The sequence below is a fragment of the Myotis nattereri genome (genome assembly GCF_964212035.1).
Source record: "Myotis nattereri genome assembly, chromosome: 1".
Classification (NCBI taxonomy): domain Eukaryota; kingdom Metazoa; phylum Chordata; class Mammalia; order Chiroptera; family Vespertilionidae; genus Myotis; species Myotis nattereri.
In genome coordinates this window covers 182,819,628-182,837,917 of record NC_138075.1, presented here as the reverse complement: position 1 = coordinate 182,837,917, position 18,290 = coordinate 182,819,628, and positions in this window count along the sequence as shown.

Below are 18,290 nucleotides of genomic sequence, written 5' to 3'. Positions count from 1 at the left end.
GGGGGTGGGGGGGGGGTGGGCAGGGGGATCCAAAGGTGTGGGGAGGGGGCAACAGGATTCAACTGAAAAGAAAAGGGAAAAGTGGATAATAGAAGCAGACCCTCAGGAGATCCAAAAGTGAACTTATCAGACACTAACTGTAAAAGAACTATGCTTAAAATGCTCATGAAATTAAAAGATAGATGATGACTTTGGCATCAAATGGACATTTTTGAGCTGAAAAATGTAACAACTGAAATTAAGAATTCAATAGATTAGCTTAACATCAGATTGAATACAACTGAAGACAGAACTTGTGAACAGAAAGTAGACTGAAGCAGAGAAAAATAAAAGAATAGAAAATAGAAAAAGATATGTAATACTTTCAATAACAAAGATTTAAATAAAAATTAGAAAAGAGCACGTAAGACATATGAGAATCAATGTAAAGGTTGATTGTGAATTTTAAGTGTAAGAAGAGTACAAAAGGAAAAACACAGAAGTAATATTTGATCAGATAATTGGTAAAAATTTTCCAAAAATGATGAAAAATTCAAGAAGCACTATGATTCATAAGCAAGAAAATAGAAATAACTACACATTACAGTAAACCTTCTGAAAAACAGAAATTTAAAAAATAGTTTTAGAGATATTTTCAAAATAAAAGTTAGGTAAATTTAAAATAAATGTTTGGTGGTTTTTTTGTTGTTGTTTAATTTCCTTCTCAAAGGCTTTTAGTAGGAAGCATATAATGGAAGTTTAAGAGGATTATCTATACTAATAAAAGGGTAATATGCTAATTAGACTGGAAACCTTCAGGACATCCTTCCGGACAAAGCTGTGGTGGCGGGGCTGAGGCAGAGGCCGTTAGGGGTGATCAGGCCAGGAAGGGAGGGCAGTTGGGGGCAAGAAGGCTGGCGGAGGGGGGGCAGTTGGGGGTGAGCAGGCTGGCAGGCAGAGTGGTTAGGGGTGATCAGGCAGGCAGGCAGGTGAGCAGTTAGGAACCAGCAGTCCTGGATTGCGAGAGGGATGTCCGACTGCCAGTAGTCGGACATCCCCCGAGTGGTCCCAGATTAGAGGGGATGCAGGTCGGGCTGAGGGAGACCCCCCCCCCCATGCACAAATTTAGTGCACTGGGCCACTAGTTGGTCAATAACTGTTTTCAAGAAATTAAAACATTTTTCAGACAGAGTCACAAGTTTTCATTTTTCCATTAATGAGCAATTTTATTAGTCTGTGAAACATTAGTAACTCATATTAATGATTTAAAGTTTAAAAAACACATAAAAAGCTAAAGTAGCCAGTATGACTGCTGAGAACCAATTCCAGCATGTCATAATTTCAAGAGTTTCATCAACAGGGTTGAGTCACACATGTAGTCACCTGTTGAGAATGGCTAAAGGCATCTCCCCAAACCTGAATAGGATACATTAAATTGATTGTGGCTGCCAGACAGCTAAAAGGCATCTTAATCTACATGTTATTGCCTCCTACTGGCCAAACACCTGTACAGCTGTAGGCTATTCCCCAAACTGACAATGCTTCTGCACCCTTTGAAACCTTACCCTTTGAGGTGTATTATCTCCACCTTGCCTTTGGACAAATTGTGTTAATAAAAGCAAGGGTCCTAGACAAGGAGGGAGTCTTCAGTTCCTTTAGCTGAAGGTCCTCTGACCCCCAATGCCTTTCAAAATTATATCTTGTCTCTGGACTCTTTATTAGTCTCTAGATTCCTATGTCATCTACGCACAGCCTTTTCCAGACTCCTGAACCCTTCTTGATGCTGGGACAAGAACCCCGGCATATGATGACAACAAAACTTTCAAACATGATTTCCTATTTCCCATGACTTTCCCTTATTTTCCTGAACGTTCACTCCTTTTTCAAGGTTGATAATGATAGAAAAATAAAGAATAAAAACTTACACAAATGTTCAAGAGTTTATATAAATATTGACATTCCTGTAAGGAAAAAATAAACAACATAGTTACATGACATTTAATAGTTAGGAAACTTTGTTTCAGTTCAAATCTGTTTTAAGATGTTCTGAAGAAAATAAGATACTCCAAAGACAAAATTGCAAAAATTGCTTTCTGACCTGTGATTAGTAAAGAAGCTTGTTGCAACATAAATTGGACAAACATATTGAAGAGAAGGGAGTTAGGAGTTAGCTGAGATGAATAACTGTACAATAATTTTCCAGATGTTAATTCTAGTGAAAAAACAACCAGAGGCCCTAGAAACAGCGTGATTTATCTCTGCCTTTCTATTGAGAGTAGGAAGGAAAAGAATTGGAGAGCCAGTGTGGGGAACAGAGAGCTATGTGTTTGGCAGTCTCTCTGAGCAGAAACCTGAGCTTGCAGGCACCCCAATCACCCTCAGGAACATGCAAGCAGCAAGCAATAGTCCAAGAAGCCACACTCTACAGATAAAAATCTACACTAAAGATAATTACTGACAATAAGTATAAAATTATCTCAGAGCTTGCTTGGAAAAAGAAGTAGAAATTTGTCAGTTGAGATAAAGTTTCCTAAAAGGAATTAATACATGTGACTTTTTATGAGGAATTTTGAGTATTATAATGGATCTGTTTAACAAGTTTACAGTGTGATGCATTCATAGGCAACATGGGATCATTCTTCAATGGACTCTAAAAAGGAAAGACAAAATAGTATATTGCAAAGAATACACAAAATATTCTGGTGAGTTCTGGGTTCTAGTTCATTGACTTCTACTTAAGTCAAATTGTGCGAAACTTGTAAAAGAAATGTCATGACTTATGTTATCCCTTATTTGCAAAGGAAGAAATAAACTAGTTGTCTATTGAGAAAGGTGTTGTTCACCCAAACAAGAGGTGACTCAGGGCTGGTGCTGGTTACTTCACAGGCTGGACAGGGTCTGTTTCTCTGCAGATGACTCCCCCAACTGGCAGGGACTGCTTACAGGTTCTCAGCTATGCCAACAGGCTATTTCTTAGGCTTCCTACCTTAGATATTTAGTTTCCATCTTAGAGTAAATTTTATAATCAGACCTTAGGTTCCTGAAAATATTACTTCTTGAAAATGTCAAATATTTTCTCTCTAAATCATATCTTTCTAGGAGACAGCAAGCATTCTTAATTTAGATTTCTTTTTTAAAAAAAGGGAACAATTACCTTCTGAGAACAGAAGTGATGCCGCATTCCAGAGTGAAAGTGTCGTGCCTGTGAAAAGTGAGAGGCAGACTATGGAGACTGAGGAAATTGATAGTAATGATAGTAAGAGTAATGAATTAGGAAGTTCAGACCCCGAGTTCCTTAAAGGCAGGGACTGCGTTCCGTCATCTAAGTAATCCTGGCACGTAGTACGATTGCCCATCTCTGAGAGCTATTCAAGAAAAATTGGTTTATAGAAGGAGCGAATGAACTTGTATATGCTAACCTCGGTCACTAACCGTTTTTAATGCCAGAAGTATTATCTCAGCGAATTCTCTCAGCCTATTCAAGCTGGTCTTTGTCCACAATAACAACTTGAGCTGTCGTCTTGCTTCACCTACCACCACTGGGCTACTGATCGTCTTAAAGTTTATCAGGGCTTCTCCAGAGCAATCGCCCCTCCCTCTGATGCCCCTCACACACACAGAGGTGCTCAGCCGTGGCTGCCCAGGGGAATGATCGCCTGGGGAGCTTGTACAAGTCCTGGTGCCTGGGTCACAGCCCAGACCAGTTAAATCAGGTTTCTTTTTAGGGCTGAACCAGACATCAGGATTTTAAAGTTTCCCAAGCAAGTCCAAAGTGCAGCCAAGAATGAAAACCACTGCTCTACTCTGAGGCTAGGAGAGCTTTCCCACTGCAATTGATTCAAATCTCTTGCTTTTCTACTAGGATCTTTTAAGATAGGTTGAAAGAGCCGCCTTCAGCTCCAAAAAAACTTGAAATGGAGATTATGATAAATTCCAATGAGAGACTTGGTTTTTTTTTGAAGATTGAATAGAAGTAAAAGTTCAGAATGCATGAACCAAGGCTGGTTTGCAGGAGACACAAGAGGTTACTTACTGGTATGGCGTGAGCTGTAACCAAAAGGAAAGTGATCAGAAGCACCACTTTCATCTTTTGACTCTGTCTGCAAGTGAAGCAAGAGTATTATTTCTTAACTGGGGCAACATGGAGCCCTTTCCTATTTACATAGCAAGACACTGGCTTAGGCAAGTTACTATTAAGGTGCTTGGCTGAAGGTCATGTTATTGGGAACCAAAGGATGTATAGGTATTAAACATTGGAATATAGATTATGATGTTCTGATGTAAATTCCTTAAGAATGGTGTGTGCTCTAATTCAGGATGCACACCACACACACACCACACACCACACACACACACACACACACACACACACACACACACACACACACACACTATAAAGCATTTCATGCTTATTAGGAATGTTTTCCTAATAGATCACTGGCCTATTCCATTAACTGTTTATAAAAGCACAGATTTAAAAATACTTATCATTTCCTTTGATTTTTACAATGACTTTGATAGATAGATATGATTAATATAATAGCCACTTAGAAGTGGGTATTTTTCCTGTCTACAAACCTATATTATGATGTAGATTGTTTATTTGATGTATTAGTAAATTCTCATAGGTACAAAAGTTTTCTGTATCATGGTGACTTTTATTGTAATCATTTTCATTTTTCATGGGAACAAGAAAAACCCTAATGTTAATAATACACCTTTTAAATGATATTCAAAGTGCCTTTTTTGTTGTTCCAAGGGAAAAGGAGATGAGTCATTCTAAAAAATAAATATAATTGATATATTTCTTCATCACCAGAATACTATCATTTTCATAAAGAGTATATTAATTGATTCATTTTTGGAAGACGTCATCAATGGTAAGTGTTTATTATAAAAATTAATTCTGCTATTTAAAGTATTTTTTACAAAGAGGGCTATAATAGTAATATTAAAACAAATCAAGACAGAAAATAACAGCACATATCCAACAATCCTAGATCTGTGAAATGCTATAAGAGAACATATTCTGAACCAAATTGCCAATGGTTAATTTAAAATCCATTCTCAAGATTAAACAATATTTGAAATGGGAAGAGAGAATTCAAGAGATGATATAAAGATCAAGTTTATGTAAATATTATTTCCTCTCAGGAAGGCCTACATTCTTCATGTTCCCCCCTTATTTTTCCTTACTCTGCTAAAAATATGGAGGTGAGAAGGACTGTACATTTGCAGACACCTTTTAAAATTCTATTTATGTAGAATTTTTCAACTCTTCATTTTCTATCATTTGTTTTTAGTCATTATGTATTTTAAAGTGCAAATATAACCCAGAGCAAACATCAAAGTAACATATTTAAGATAAATATATATGTGGGCATATAAAACAATAAAGAATCAAATAAAAACATATGCATGATTATAAAAGTGAGCTAAAATGTTAGTCGTTACATTACTAAATTATTTACTTTGCCTATGTCTTTAACAAGATAATATAATTTATAATTAGAAGGATACTACCTTGTACACCAGGAAGAGTGAAATGTCCAATAGTCTTAAGGAAGACTTTCTTCGAAGTCTTGTTTCCAAGTGATCTGGGTAATTAAATGATATTTATATATGTAGATAGTGAGGATGTGTAATATCAGCACATTTTTAAAAAATGGGTCTGATGACCCTCATTTACATAGGGATGAGACAGGGATTTCCTCTCAACACCTCAGTCTTTGTGGGGCTAAGACCCTTGTCTTTGATGATAATACATTTTTTGTGGTTATTCATGCATCATGAATAATTCTTTCAGGAGACTCTAGGGTTTTGCTAATGAGCAATGAGGACAGATAATTTCAACAACTAGAAAAGTACCGTAATGAAGTCATAGTTTGGTTAGGAGATACACCTTGAGAATTTCAACTTGGAAGACTTAGAATAAATCCATGGAAATGCATGAATCATGCGTGGACAGAGGAAGTCTTGTCCCCCATCTCATTCGGTAGGAAAACAGCCTTTTGACCTGGGTAAAGGGAGGGTGCCGTAGCCTGAGAGTCAGACCCAGTGTGCACAGAGGCATGTGTAAGTAGAACAAAACCTCGAAAGGGGACATTTGAGCGACCAGTGTCTGGTTAGCCCATTAGGGGACACCAAGGCTTGGATATTTAAGTGGGAAGAGAGGTTTGAGCACAAGAGAAAATGTCTGGTTCTGGGCCTTAGCAGCGTGGAAGCAGACCAACCCAGGGGATAGGAAGGGGGGTCCTGGCTAACTTGTTAGTCCAGCCCAACCATGAGGAGACTTCCTCCTTATGCCCTGAGAGAGGCAGGCATGATAGAATCCGTGCAACTTACTATAGAAAGGTCTTGGATGATGGAATTTTTGTTCTGTCAACGCTTGGAAAACCCACTGACGGAAGGAAGGAGTGCTAGGTTTCTGAAGCGTTTTCTTTCTGTGTCAGATTCTGAGTGGATTTAGACGGGTGTTAAAGCCGCTGGAAGTATACTTGCTGAGACTGGCACAAAGGTGGGTTTTCTCGAGGTTAGTAGATATGACTAAGTCAAGACGCCGGTCTACATTGCTAATCTATATTCTCTTCTAAATAAAAGGTGTATTCAATTTTTGAATAAAGTTTATTTCATCTTATGAAACCAACACATACCCCCTCAGTAAGTTTGGACCATTTAAAAAAGAGTTATGATTCAGCAATTTTACTCCTATGTATATCCAAGAAAACTGAAAACATATCTACCTAAAAACTGGTGAAAGAGCTGAAACCAGTTTGGCTCAGTGGATAGAGCGTCAGCCTGTGGACTGAGAGGTCCCAGGTTCGATTCCAGTCAAGGGCATGCACCTTGGTTGCGGACACATCCCCAGGAGGGGGTGTGCAGGAGGCAGCTGATCGATGTTTCTAACTCTCTATCTCTCTCCCTTCCTCTCTGTAAAAAATCAATAAAATATATTTTTTAAAAAACTGGTGAAAGAATGTTAATAGCAGCGTTATTCATAATAACCAAAACGTGAAAACAATTCAAATATCTATCAACTGATGGATGGGTAAACAAAAGGTGATATAGTCACACAATGGGATGCTACTCAGCAATAAAAAGGCATGAAGTACTGATGTAGGCTACAACATGGATTTACTTTGAAAACATCATGCAAAGTATAAAAGGAGCCAGATACAAATGGCCACACATTGTATGATTGCATTTACATAAAATGTCAAGAACAGGCAAATCCATAGCGATAAAAAGTAGACCAATAGTTTCCAGGGCCTGGGAAGGGGGCAGAGTGTGTGTGTGTGTGTGTGGGGGGGGGGGGGAACATGGGAGTGACTGCCAGTGAGTATGGGGTTTCTTTTTGGGGTGGTGAAAACATTCTGGAATTAGGGAATGGTGATGATGCACAATTCTGAACATACTGAATCACTGAGTCCCGAACCTTCAAAGGATAACTTTTACGGATTGTGAATTATATCTCGATAAATTTGTTAAATGTATATATTAAGAACCACCCACGATCCTGACACTTAGAGATGACCTCTAGTAATTTTTTGATGCATTCCCTTCTTTTCTTTAGCATATTGTTTATGTAGCTAAAATCTTGATGAGGTCTTGCCTTTCTTGTGATATGGCAACCATGTAGCTACGAACGCTGTGTGAACACTGATTTCCATAGGTGCCTAATAGTTCACTGGCTGAAAGACGAGGGTGCGAGGAGGGGAAAAGGGCGTGATGAAATATGGCAGACCAAAGGCCCAGGAACCGCTCTCCTGCCTGCTACCCAGTTCCACAGTTTTCTCACCTGCTCGGATTCTTACCTGTAAGAAAAGAAGACAATCCTTGATTTTAGCCCAGCAAGACCTGTGTTGGATTTCTAACCTTCTGAACTGCAACATACGAAATTCCTGTTGCTCTATTTGTTATAGCAGCAATAGGCAATAACGTCACCATCTGCAAGTTCTGAGGGCCCTCTCCTAGGTGCTTCTGATTCAGCAATTTTTAAAGCTTGTGTTTGTACAAGTTTGTGGAGCCCTGCTTAGAATATATCTTTAAATCCATTAAGGAGAATGCATTTAAAGAACGTAAGTCACGTAGGTGCAACTTTTTATCTCTGGAGGTCTCATTTTCCTGAAGCATGTTCAGACAGATACTTCCCCTGACAGAGGGGAGTGTAAGTGCCACCAAGTGACCAGGAAATAGAGAAATCACATCTTAATCCGTACTCATGTTAAGTGAATTCGGCAACTCTGTTACCACTTTGTTGAGTTCTGTTATGTTTGCCATCTACTTCATGGAACAGTTTATTTTTGAAATTCTCTTTTATAGTTAAAACGCTTTTTATTTCAAAATTCAATGCATCCAGCAGGTAGTTGGTGAGCATTTCCTGTGAATGACACACACCAACCCTCCCTGCCCTCCAGGTCCTTCCCGCAGGGACAGGCCGGCCGCCAGGGGCTCCCAGGTGGCCGGTGGCCGTGGGGTCTGTGCTCGCACCTCAGAGCCTATCATCCTCATTCCTGGGGTCAACACACTTACAATGTGATCACAGTGGCCAAAACCGCTGCTTAGTTCAGACAAGTGTTCACACTGTGCCCTAAAAACCCGGCAGTCTTCTGTTTTGTGATGATCATAGCTCCAGCCTCTGTCTCCAACTGTAATTTTTGCTCTGATTCAGGTAAAAACAAAACAAAACAGAAACAGGTTTTCAATGTGGCCCCACTTTAGACTTACTTCTTAAAATAATTGTTTGATGCCCTGGTCCCACCCCAGACATTCCAATTCAATTGATCTGGGACCCAGGCGTCAGTATTTTGTAAGGCATTCACCCCACCAGGTGATTCTTATGTGGAGACCCCTGTTGTAAGGGCCTCAAACCCTGGGGCTGCCTGTCCTGCCTCCTTCCTGTTGAGACCGGAGACCCCTGAGAAGTCCTGCTGCAGGTGGAGGGGCCAGCTGCAGGCGCTCTGGCCTCTGCGACACGGTTCCTTCCAAACAAGCTGATGGAACCATTTTTTACTTTTTATTTTTACTGTTTCTGAGTGGAGTTAAGGATGGCCCAGTGATCCTGTACATGTTCCCAATGGCTCAGGAAAGGCCTACGTCCCCGCAGGATTATTGCAGAACACTCCGAGGAAAGATGCACAGTAATGACAGCCCAGAGCTTAAACTTGCATGAACTTCAGCTACAGGAAACAGCTGCTGGCAAGGGCACTGACAAGGGCCAGGGGCGTGGCTCTCGGGAAGAATACAGTGGGGCCTTGACTTATGAGTTTAATTCGTTCCGTGACGGAGCTCGTAACTCAAATGACTCGTATGTCAAATCAAAAGTGAACGAGTGAGACACGTGATGCTGGGCTGATGTTAGGGCGTTCGCTGTGACGTTCGCTGCGCCAACTAGCGGTGGGGTATCTGAAGCTGGCTCGTAACCCGAATTTTAGCTCGCATCTCAAAGCAAAAAATCGGCCAAGAGACGGCTCGTATCTCGAAAAACTCGTTAGTCGGGACACTCGTAAGTCAAGGCCCCACTGTAGCACTCCAACCAACACTGCCGTGTCCCACACCCAGCAGACAGGACAAAGCAGTTTCCATGGGTCCTGTCGGCGAGGAGGTCAATACAGAGAACATGTTTGAAATGCCTCCCGCCAGACTGAGGAAGGCCAGCAGCCAATGGGCACAGCAAGTGCTCCCTAATGGGGCTGGGGGCTTGCTTGTCTTTAGCCGGAACCATAAGAATAAATGAGGGAGGAACCGCCTAAGTTGATGTGGGAAGTAGTTGCTTGGGAGATTTGGCCCCACAAAAGCAGTTGAAACAGAAAAAGGGCAGAGGCCCTCGAATGAGATCCTATTTGCTTATGTAGAGACAGCCCCGTCAGCTACCTACCTGGCAGCTGCCCGAGACAAGGTGTGTGCGGGCGAGGAAGACCTGCCTGTGCTGTAGACACAGAGCCACGCGCTGCTCCTGAGGGGTTCACAGAGGCAAGGGAGGTGCGAGTGCCCGTGTGGACTGCGAAGTGCAACAGGAATTTGCTGGGCTGGTTCACAGCCTTGCTGCTCACAGTGTGGTCTTCAAACCAGGACCATCAGCCTCACCTAGGAGTTTGCCACAAATGCTCCTGGATGTCCTTTTGTTTAAAATCATTTGTTTTTATTTTAGTAAAATGTCCATAACATAAAATTTGCCATTTTAACCATGTTTGAATGTACTATTCAGTGTCATTAAGTATGTTCACATTGTTGTGCAACCTCATCACTCCATCTCCAGCACGGTTTCATCTTCTCAGACTGAACTCGGTAGCCTGAATGGCTCTTAGACAAGGTCTCCAGGTGATTCACATGCAGGTGACAGCTTAAAAAGCCCTGGTCTAGGGGCTTCCGGCTGTGGATCCCGTAGTAAACGCGATCAGTTTGCTGTGGTGGACACTGTGCTAAGCATTTTTTATCTCATTTAATCTCACTTAGGCTTTGCCTCACTCAGTCCTTCCAGCAACCTCAGGAAGGAGGCACAATCATGAACCCCACTTTACAAACAGGGAAACAGTTCAGTGCTTTACTCAAGGTTGCACTTCAGGTAAGGGGTGGAGCTGTGACATCACTTGGCATCTCTGATCCAGAGTCTACGCAGTCCTCTGACTCCCTCTGTGCCCAGAAAGATCCCACCCAGGGGCTTGCATTGGAGAATGTGTGTTAAGGAAGATAGAAGCCTGGATACGGAGAGGGAAGCAGTAACATAAGATCCCACTGCAAGTAAACCTTTATTCCCACGGTTTTACACAGCCCACGCATCTAGAAAAGAAACCTGGAAAATCTGGAGCTGTTTTATGGTGTCCCTTCAGAAACTTTACTCTCTTATCCCAGACTCTACCCCCCACCCCCCACCCCCACCCCCCGCCTCTTCTTAGGGATTTCAACTGATTCTAATTCTCTCTACAGAACTTTCAGGAACAAACAGGGAGATCAGATAGGGAGTCACTGCTGGGGAATTCTGTGCAACGTCGAATGGTGTGGCAGGCTTACTGCTCTCCTATCTCAAACCCCATGGTTTCAGGGCTCAGCGTGACTCAGGAGTACAAACTCCAGAAGGTCTGACTTGGAATCTGACTCAGGAACTCTGACCCGTCTCTCTGGCTCATATCTGAAACTGGGATGTTTACAAAACACAAAACCTTTTATAATCAGAAAAGATAAACTTCCTGTAAGAAAAAAAAAAAACCACAATGGAAAATTCCACGAGAAATATCTGAAATTGCTAACTTTCCTTGTGTCAGCAAGTGGGGGGTGTGATGTGGCCAGAAGCCACAATGCATGGACAGCTGGACAAGGCCTGTCCTTCTAAGGATGAAAACCTCGAAGGCACCTCTGCTCATTACATTTCCTTGAGCACTACACCAACCAGACCCAATCTTCTCAATGATGGCTCAGAACCACTCATGGATCAAAGCTCAATTAGACAAATGGTTGTCGACCCTGGCTGTACAGTAGAACCAATCACTTGTGAAGCTTAAAAAATAATAATCCCTAGCCCTGGCCAGGGTGGCTCAGTTGGTTGGGTGTTGACCCCTGCCCTGAAAGGTTGCACATGCCCAGGTTGCAGGCTTGATCTCAGGTAGGGGGCATGCAGGAGGCAGCCGATGGATGCTTCACTCACATCATTGTTTCTTTCTGTCCCTCTCCCTTTCTTTATCTCTAAAAATCAATTAAAAATCATTTTTAAAAATCCATGTTCCAGGACCCGCACCTAAACATTCTAACTATGTGTGAATAAGTGAACTATTGTTATCAAATAAACAAACATTAGCCCTTGGGTAGTACATTATGGGTTTCAAAATGCTCTTTTATGTGCTTCTCCCATTTAAGTCTCATGACTCCCCTAGAAAATATTGTTGTATGATGTCCATTTTACAGAAGCAGAAACTGAGGCTTAGTGAGATTAGGTGACCCCCCCCCCCCGCCCTACCAAATTCCAAAAAAAAAAAAAAAAGAATGAATGAATGAATTGTGCTTATTTAACTCTTGCCCACTCAGAAGTTTAAGGACTGCAATGGTTCTTGTCCGGGTCCAGTGTGCCCTAGAAAGGTTGTTTGATCATTTGCCTTGTTCAGCATGTCATTTATTCCTCTCACCTTAACACTGATGCCTAATTTTAAATAATGTTTATTGTGTGAAAATTCCAACCGAAAAAGTAAAGAAAAGAGTGTAATTAACCCTTATGTAACCATCACCCAGCTCCCACAGCAGTCACCTCCGGGCCATTGTGATTACATCCACACTCACACACTGGCCCCTATTTTGAAACAAATCCAGTCATGTTTCAGTATGTTTCTCTAAGGGCTTCAAAACAACATAACTTCAATGTCATTATCAGACCCAAAACGTTCATAGGAATTCCTTAATATTCAAGTATCCAGTCAGTCTTCACACATCTCTGTCTTATTTAAAAATATATATTTCTTTGATTAGGGAGCTAAATAAATTCTATACATTTTAGTTGCTTCATAAGGCTTGTAAGCCTCTTTTATATACTAGTACATTTTATTGATTTGAGAGAGGGAGGAAGGGAAAGGGAGAGAGAGATAGAAACACCGGGCTGCCTCCCGCATGCCCCCTACGGGGGATCGAGCACACAACCTGGGCATGTGCCCTGAGTGGGAATCGAACTGGTGACCTTTTAGTGCATGGGATGATGCTCAATTAACTGAGCAACACCAGCCAGGAGTAAGCCTCTTTTCACCTATAGCCTTCCCCTTCATCTCTTTTTGTCTCCTTACAATTTATTTGCTGAAGAAACCAGGTCATTTGTCCTATAGAGTCCCCAGTCTGGATTTTGTTGATTACAAATGCTTGTTGACATTTAACATGCTCCCCCCCAGGCCCTCTAGCTCCTGTCAGTTAGTGGGTAGATCCAGAAACTTGATCAAATTGGGTTTGAATTTATTTTTTCAAAATTCCTTCCTAGATGCTGGAAAGGTTTTGTGTGAAGACAGAAATTTTGGAAACAAAACCAATTGTCAAGGCGAGGCCCCTAACACACATGAATTCATGGCTCAGAATTGACTTTGGCCGGCATGTGCTGTTTCTGCTGGGAGGATCCCCTTCCTAACGCGGGGCCCTGGGTCAGTCCCGCCCCTCAGACCTGCTGCCTCCACCTCTCTGCGCCTGTGCCTGTCCGGTCTCCCAGCACCTGCCGGCGGTCCTGGGAGGCAGCGGCCTCCTGAGACCGGATAACATCGCTAAGTCTGGCTCATGGCGACAAGGAAATCAGCATTTTGTGGCAGGTGCTGTTATCGCACAGCGCATGAGCTCAGAGTGACATCTAGTGGCTTAAAAAATTATTGCGGTCTAGTGGCCCTTTTAAAAAGGGAAATCAAATTGTAGTTTGGTTTGTATATATGTATTTTATTGCATTCTTAATTACAAACGTGTCTCATAACCATAAGAAAATCTTCAACATGCCGAAGCCGGTTTGGCTCAGTGGATGGAGCGTCGGCCTGCGGACTGAAAGGTCCCGGGTTCGATTCCGGTCAGGGGCATGTGCCTGGGTTGCGGGCACATCCCCAGTGGGAGATGTGCAGGAGGCAGCTGGTCGATGTTTCTCTCTCATCGATGTTTCTGGCTCTCTGTCTCTCTCCCTTCCTCTCTGTAAAAAATCAATAAAATATATTTAACAAAAAAAAAAAAAAGAAAGAAAGAAAATCTTCAACAGATACTGAATAATAGTAGTCTTGGGAATTAAATGTGTTTCCAAAATTTCACTCAAAACTTTCCTGGTGTGCTACGTAAATACAAAGTGAGAGTCCCCCGTGAACCCACACCCAACGCTAACCACAGCGAATGGTAAATTGTTCTCTTCAGTATCTACATATTATGTCATAGAATTGGGGGGGGGGGTAAATTTATTCATCCCTCCTCTCATCAGTGATCTTTAAGTAGATTCCAGTGTTTTTTGATAGTGCAAACAGTGCTGCCAAGAACCGTTCTGTTCGTGGGAGCTTGTGCTCTTGGGAACTTTTCTGAAGCTGGTCATCTAGAATTACTGGGTCAAAGAGAATGAGCATTTTTGCACCAGTTTACAACTCACCCAATAATGCCTATTTCCCCACATGCTTACACCACCCGAATATTACCACTTAAATAAAAATCTCTGTGCACCTTGTTTTTTTGTTTGTTTGTTTGTTTTTCTTTTTTATCTTTCTGTTAAAAATTTTGTTGTTGTTGTTGCCGTGACTAGGTTGGGTCCTGTGTGACACAGTTTTTTTCTGACCATTAATCTTTCTGGAGACATTTTATACTGAATTTGTAACCTGATGGTAGATTCCAACTTAGAAACAAGAATAGCCTGGCCAGCGTGGCTCAGTGGTTGAGCATCAACCTATGAACCAGGAGTTCATGGTTCGATTCCCCATCAGGGCACATGCCCAGATTGCAGGCTTGATCCCCAGGTGGGGAAGTTCAGGAGGCAGGAGGCAGCTTATCAATGATTCTCTCTCATCATTAATGTTTCTCTCTCTCTCTCTCTCTCTCTCTCTCTCTCTCTCTCTCTCTCTCTCTCTTTCTCTCTCTGTCTCTCTCCCTTTCTTTCTGAAATCAATAAAAAAGAAACAAGGATACATTTTTTACCCTTATTAATATTCATTGAATATTCATCATACTCAAATGATATGTATGGAGTGCCAAGCTGTGTACCTGGACAGTTGACCATGACAAATGGCGAACTGTGAAGAGAGCAGGACATGAAGCCTGCTCTCCGTTATTAGGGAGCTCCCGGACCAGAGAAGGAGACTGGCATGCAAGTCAGTCACCGCCAGGCTCACTGGAAGGAACCCAGGCAAGCTGGTGGCCAAGAGGAGGAAGTGGGGAGCAGATGGGTCAAGAAAAGTCTTCACAGAGGAGAAGGCATTTGTGCTGAGTCCTGAAGAATGAGCCAACCCAACCAGGGGGAGGGCAATTCAGCACAGGAACCAGGATGTGAAAGGAATGGTACAACCGGGGGACTGTGGGAAGACCCAAGTAGCTAGAAAGGGTTTGGGAAGCAGCGCAAATTTGAAACTGTGGAAATAACCACAGGCTACAGCATAGAGTTTTGGACTTTATGTACAAGGATGTTTCTCAAATCCTGGAAACTTATTTTTAAAGAAAACACTACCTCAATACTGTAATTGAAAAACCAATTTCATTTGCCATAAGATACCAGAAAAATAGAGAGTTGTTGTTTTTTTTTTAAAGAAACCGAGTGAGTACATTTGAAACAGCTTAAAATTAAAATTAAATATAATAATGAATCTAATTTGTTTACAAAAAAAAAAGCATGCCTAAAATGATCTTTATCTGGGAAAAACAGTTTATATTAGTGGGTAATAAAGAAATTTAGGTCTGCCCTTACTGGTTTGGCTCAGTGGATAGAGCGTCTGCCTGCTGACTGAAAGGTCCCAGGTTCGATTCCGGTCAAGGGCATGTACCTTGGTTGTGGGAACATCCATACAAGAGGTGTGCAGGAGGCAGCTGATTGATGTTTCTAACTCTATCCCTCTCCCTTCCTCTCTGTAAAAAATCAATATAATTTTTTTTTAAAGAAATTTAGGTCTGTATCATTTAGTTTAAGACTAAGATATGTCAAGAAATTCTTTGTTTTTGTGTTCATTAGCCCCCAGAATCAACACATCTGTGTTGGTAGTCAAGGCCTCTCCCTGCTTCCTGAAGGGCAGAGGTTCGGGGAGCTCAGCGTGGCTTCCATAGCTCAGATGACCTCACAGACCCTACAGCCGGAACTGAAATCCAAACCTCTGACTCAGATTCTCATGGCAGGCTGATGCTTGATAAGAATGAAAACTTTCCAACACGTGCCTCTCTCCTGAATCAGGACCAGGCTGTCTGTAGGAGCAGCAATGTTCTTCCTGGAGCGTTCCAGAGGACACCTGCAAGCGAAGTGGTCTTGAGGTTGTACTCAATGTCAAAAGTTCCTTATAAATCTTAAGAGTCTCTGGAAAATATTTTGAGACATAAATCCAGAGATTATGAACTTCATGCTTTTCTTTTCATCATTAAAATACTGATAAGAAGGAGGTTTTGAGTTCTACAAAAATAAACATTCAAATTTAAAGCAATAGTTCTTGCCTAGCCAGTTTGGCTCAGTGGATAGAGTGTCACCCTGCGGACCAAAGGGTCCCAGGTTCAATTCTGGTCAAGGGCATGTACCTTGGTTGCAGGCTCCTTCCTGGCCTGGGCCCTGGTCAGGGAGTGTGCAGGAGGCAACCAATTGATGTGTTTCTCTCACATCAGAATTTCTTTCTGTCTTTCCCTCTCTCTTCCACTCTCTCTAAAAATCAATGGAAAAATATCCTTAGGTGAGGATTAAAAAATAATAATAAATAAATAAAGCAATGATCCTTAGAGATACATGGAACCCTATTTATACCTGCATGTGAGTTCTATATCCAGCAGCAGCAGTAATTATTTAAACACACACACACACACACACACACACACACACAGATTTATGTAAAAAAAAAAAAAACCAAACAGGAAGACTTTCATGACTACATGTATTAGCATATTCTCTGAAAACAATGTTTCTGGGAAGTATGAGCCCATCCTGAAATTATCCTTCAATTTTGATTAACACAGCTAAACTTTAATTTCTTGGATTATCAATGTTTTGGATCATTTAATGCTGTGTAACCAATTATCCCAAAAGTTAGTGGCTTAAAGCAACAATAACCATTTATCCTATATAATAAAAGGCTAATATGCAAATCGACCGAAAGGTGGAACAAGAGGTCTCTATGATGCGCACTGACCACCAGGGGGCAGACGCTCAACGCAGGAGCCACCCGCCCCCCCTCCCGGTGGTCAATGCACTCCCACATGGGGAGCACCACTCAGCCAGAAGCCAGGCTTATGGCTGGCGAGTGCAGCAGTGGTGGCGGGAGCCTCTCCCGCCTTTGAGGTAGCACTAAGGACCTAAATCGCCAGACATCCCCCGAGGGGGTCCCAGACTGTGAGAGGGTGCAGGCCAGGCTAAGGGGACCCCCCCCCCCCAGTGCACAAACATCGTGCACCTGGCCCCTAGTAGTATTATATTGCACAATTCTGTAGGCTCCGCTTGGTGATTGTTCTCCACATGCTACCAGCTGGGGCTGCTATTGGCTGGGCTGCAACATTCAACAAACCTAACTTTGTTCAATTACAGGTGTGTTCCTGGTGATCTTTGGCTGTATGGTATTGACAGCATAAATATTTTATTTTATTTATATTTTTTTAAACATATTTTATTGATTTTTTACAGAGAGGATGGGAGAGGGATAGAGAGTTAGAAACATCGATGAGAGAGAAACATCGATCAGCTGCCTCTTGCACACCCCCTACTGGGGATGTGCCCGCAACCAAGGTACATGCCCTTAGCTGGAATCGAACCTGGGACCCTTGAGTCCGCAGGCTGATGCTCTATCCACTGAGCCAAAGCGGTTAGGGCGACAGCATAAACATTTTAATTGTATGGTTTCAAATTCCCCATTTCTACATTACCACTTGTCAACTTTTGGTATAGTATCAAAAAGAATATCCACAATTATCTGAAAAAGCTATTAAAATACTCCATCCTTTTTCAACTACATGTCTGTATGAAGCTCAATTTTTTCATATACTTTACCCAACAAAATATATAATAGTTGATTAATTGCAAAAACAGATGTAAAAATCTTTTATTAAGACAGTCATGAAAGATATTTGCAAATGTGTAAAACAATGCCACTCTTCTCACTAATTTTTTTTCTTTTGTTAATCTTCTTTAAAATACGTTATTTATTATCAATTTCTTGGTTTTGATAATGCAGTAGAGTTAAGTAAGATATCACCACTGGGAGAAGCTGAGTGATAGGAGCATGAGATCTCTGTATTATCTTTCAATTTCTTATGAATCTATAATTATTTCAAAAAAGTTTAAAAATGTTATTTATGTTAATATGTGATAGATACATTATTTTAACTTGATTAATAAGTATCTTATATATTTTGTTTCAATTTCTAATATAGAAAACATCAACAGATATAACTCACATAAGCAAAAGCTCTTTGGGATCCTCAGTAAGTTTGAAGAGTATAAAAGCATCTTGTGATCAAAAGGTTTGATAATCCTGCTATATAGGTAAAGGAGGAAGTGGGGACGTAATATGGCTTAGACTAGAGAGTTAGCAAAGGAGAAAAAGGAAGATGTTAAATTCTGTAGGTGTTTTGAAGGTAAAGCTAACAAATCTGCTGATGGATTAGATATGGGAAATACGGAAAAGAGAGAAGTCAAGCTTCTGTTTTCTGTTTAAAAATAA